The sequence below is a fragment of the Camelus bactrianus genome, chromosome 7, assembly GCF_048773025.1.
Source record: "Camelus bactrianus isolate YW-2024 breed Bactrian camel chromosome 7, ASM4877302v1, whole genome shotgun sequence".
Lineage (NCBI taxonomy): Eukaryota > Metazoa > Chordata > Mammalia > Artiodactyla > Camelidae > Camelus > Camelus bactrianus.
In genome coordinates, this window is record NC_133545.1 from 11996333 (window position 1) to 12001000 (window position 4668).

Genomic DNA, 4668 nt, shown 5'->3' on the forward strand with positions numbered 1-4668 from the left:
CCAGCCTCCCGAAGGGTGAGAAATTCAGTTTCCATTGTTTAAGCTGCCCAGATGATTGCATTTTGCTATGGCAGCCCAAACAGACTAAGGCACCACAGTCCCCAGTGCAACCCCAAGGGGCACAGTTTGAACTATAATACGGAGTGTCTTCACCACATCATGCCTGATCAAGAAAAGTGATCCACATCTTGCTGGACAGAGTATTAGCAGTTCTGGGGTAAGACAGGCCCCGATTTCCCTTCCTAGATATTGATATTTCCTGAGATTTTCTGTGTATTACCCACGGTTCCTTCATATTCCCTCTCTCTTTCTCCTTTCTTAAATGGCTGTGGTTACTGACCTCATTCATTTGTTCTGCACTTGCCATGTGCAAGTTCTCATCTAGGTTCTTGAAGAGATGTCAATGAAACACAAAGAAAGATCTCTAATCTCTTAGAGCTTATATTTTAGTTGTGGGAGACAAGTAATAACCAACTTAAGTAAGCGAATCATCTAGTATCTTAGAATATGATAATTGTTATAGAAAAGAAAAAAAGCAGAGTGTGAGACTGTTACAGACTGAATGTTTATATACTGACAAAATTTATATGTTGAAGCCCTAATCCTCAATATGATCATATTTAGAGATAGGGTCTATAGGGAGTAACTAAGTTTAAATAAGGCCATAAGGATGGGACCCTAATCTGACAGGACTAGAAAAAAAGAAGCCGTCTCTTGCTCTCTCTTGGTCTCTCTCTCTCTAACTTTAATCACGGAAAAGGCCATTTGAGGACACAGAGAGGAGACAGCCATCTACAAGCCAGGAAGAGAGCCCTCACCAGAAATTTAACTGACCAGCACTTTGGTCTGAGACCTCCTGGACTCCAAAACTATGAGAAAATAAATATCTGTTGTTTAAGCCATGCAGTCTACAGTACTTTGTATGGCAACCTGAGAAGACTAATACAAAGAGGAATCATACCATAAAAGAGAAAAATTTGTATAATCTTTGGAGGGTGCCAAAGAATTTCAGTGGCTGAAGACATTGTTTACCTACTTCACACACACACACACACTCACACACTCACACACTCACACACACACACCCTGGCTCACCACGGCATGGCCAGGGCTTACCCAGCCAACTCCAGGCTCCAGCTTGGCGGTAGGGGCTTAACTTAACTGAGGAGAACCTTGGTTGTAGGAATCTCCATTCCTCCACCACTTCCTGCAGATGCTGGTCTTACTAGCAAGCACCGCCTTTGCGAAAAGGAGTAACTTGCCAACTAAGGTGCAAGACTTGAAGGTACTGCCCAGGACACTGCATTACAGGGTGCTCACATGACTGCAGTTTTTAATAGGTGACACAGACATAGACATAGACAGCAGCTCCTTCATAACAAGCCAGTGAGTTGCCTTTCTCAAGTTTACCATTTCATATGTGCCAACTGGCTAAACCCACTGGGAGGAGTCCTCTCTTAGAAGGTAATAATATTCATCCTACTGCAGAGAATCCTCCACCCAAAGCACCTCTGGTCATTTAGCCCCACTGCAGTTGACCTCAATGGTGCCATACGGACAGTAACCAGAGCTCCATGAACAGCCAGAGGACCTGGGAAATGTAAAATGTTCACCAAAAAAATCTATATTAAGAGTATAGTTGGATAAGAACTCAAAAATAAAGAAGGTTCAAATATTTACGTTGAAGTATTATTTGTAATAGGATTCACAGATGTCTATCAGCAGGTTAGCTGAATAAATCATAATAAGCAGTCATGAAAAATAATGTTTTGGAAGATTATTTTTAAATGTAGAAAAACACTCCAGAGACACTGCTAACTGCTAAGAGTAGGATATGAAACCATCGATGACATATAATCCAAATTTATAAAGAAAAGTAAATGACAAGGACATACACCAAAATGTTAGGATTATTTCTGGATTATTTTCTCTTTAAAAGTTTTTGTATTTTCTAGGTTTTACACAATGAGCATGCATTACTTAATTGCCTAAAAACAGCCATATTAAGACCCATATTAAGAAAACAAAGGGATTCACATCCAAACTTTTATATGTATGGTTAATTCCCCACACAGCTAGGCTTCCCTAGGTTCCAAAATGAACAAATTCATTCAAAAGCACAAAATCAATAAAAGAGCCACTGATATCCAAAATTAAAAGTATTCTCTTCTAAGTGCTTTGAACTGTATATTTTTGCCTTGCTCTTTTTGACAGTGAAGACCCTTTTTGGGAGAAAAAAAAAGTCATGGTTTTTCAGGGTTCTCTGCTCATTGCTTTACATTTTCCATCCTTTTATGACATTACTGAGCAAAAAGCCATCCCCTCCCTCAACTGGATCATTATGTTTCAGTCTGACAAGTATGTGCTATAAAGAAGCACAGGGATGGCACAGGACTTGAAATGACTTTGCCAAAGTTACAAGTGACTGAGGGACCTGATGGGGGTGGAGCTCCAATCTGAGCCAAGGGAGAGCACTCACACCCAGAACTAGAATCACAGAGACACAATCAAGGAGCAAAATGATGGGACCCCAAACATCCACTAAATAAGGGAGGACAAACAGCCAGAGAGGAAGCAGGAACTGTGGTCTGAAAGCAAGATTCTGGACCAGGACAAGGATAGTCCTGCAAAGAACATCAGAAGCTCTGTAATCAACTCAGTTAACTGGAAGGGAGGGCAGATCAGAAAGACAGTTACGAGCATTTAAACCGCATTTGTTGGTTGCCTACTTTGTACCAGGCATTGCACAGGACTTTTCGTTTAATCATCACAACTGTTCTATAAACTAGTACTACCCACTTTTATCAGATGAAGGGAGCCACTCCGAGAATGACTTGCCCAAGTTCATTCAGCTGGTAAGTAATGGGGCAGGGGTTTAAATCTAACTATAATTGACTCCAAATGCCACTCTCTTGGCACTATGAATCCTCTACAGACCATAGAAGGAGGAGACAGTAGACAGGAAGGTGATTTCTTAGGGTCAGAGCGAGAGATACACGGGAAGAATTTGCCTATAATATTCATAACGGTCATTCAACCCCAAGAGGAAATAATCAGAGGTAAGACGCAGTGACTGTGTAGAGTTTGATGATGAGTCTATCTGAAGTCAAACTAGTCAATTTTGAATGCAAATCAGAAAACACCGTTTTCCAGAGACCAGGTGGGGGACTGACAGTTTGAGGAAAATGAAGCTGAGTTAGGCTTTAACAAAATAATACAGCTTGTAAATCTGAAATTAGAGTGATCAGAGTCAATTCTATAAACAACTATATTTTGAACCCTCAGCATCATAGTAAGTATGTGATTGTGCACACTTGTGTGTGTGTGTGTGTGTGTGACTTGTACACGCTGACTTACTTAGGCTGATGTTACAGATCAACCTCAAAAAGAAATTTCTCTCTCCAACGATGACAGCAATCATCAGGGTTTATGGAAAATGAGACCAAGGGGAGAAGATGGAGACAGGTTTCTGTGTTGCTCTGTCATCTGTATTTTGCAGGCATGCAGGTGGGTCAATTTGGAGACACTAAATCAGGCCACTTGAGCACTCTACCAGGGTAAGCTCTTTCCAGGTCCCAATGTCACCCCTATTGACAGGGCACTAGAAGACTCTGAGTTTGTTCCCTTAAGCTGAGATCCTTTAACAAGTGTTTCTGTTAGCAGAGTCTTGACAAATCAATAAAGGTTTTTGAAATCATGTTTAGTGCTCTTCTTTAGAAAATTTTACAGAGAACTTAGAAAATTCAGAGAAGCAAAAAGAAAATAAAAGTCATCTGTCAGCATGTTGCAGTATAGACTTTGTCTAGGTAGATAGATAGACAGATGATAGATAGATAGTAAATTACAAAAATAGATATATATAAAAATCATTCCCAATGCACTATTCTTCCATTGCTTTTTCTGCATCTATTGATACGATCGTATTATTTTTCATATAAAATAAATCCCACTTGACTATGGTGTATACTTCATTTTATGCACTGTTGGATTCAATTTGTAAATATTTTGTTGAGGATTTCTGCATGAATGTTCTTGAGAAATGCGGGTCTATGTCTTCCTTTCTTTGATCTTGGAAGTAGGATAATACTGGCCTCACAGAATAAGTTAAGAAGTGCTCCCTCTGCTTCTATTTTCTGAGAGAGATTGTAGAGAATTCGTATAACTTCTTCTTTAAATATTTGGTAGAATTCACCAGCAAATCTATCTGGTACTTTATGTTTAGGGAGGTTATTAATTATTAATCCAATTTCTCTAATAGAAATAGGCAAAATCAGATTCTCTCTTTTTTCTTGTTTGAGCTTCAGTAGATTGTGTCTTGCAAGGACCTGGTCCATTTCATCTAGATTTTCAAATTTATGAACATGGACTTATTCATAATATTTCTTTATTCTCCTTTTAATATCTGTAGGATCAGCAGTGATAGCCCTTCTTTCATTTCTGACATTAGCAATTTCTGTCTTCTCTCTTCTTCTCTTAGTTAGCCTGGCTAGAGGTTTGCAATTTTATTATCTTTTCAAAGAACCATCTTTTAATTTCACTGACTTTTGTTTTCAATTTTATTGATTTTTGTTCAATTTTTAGTATTTCTTTTCTTCTACTTTAGATTTAATGTCTTTCTTTTTCTAGTTCCCTAAGATGGAAGCTTAAATTATTGATTTTAGATTATTT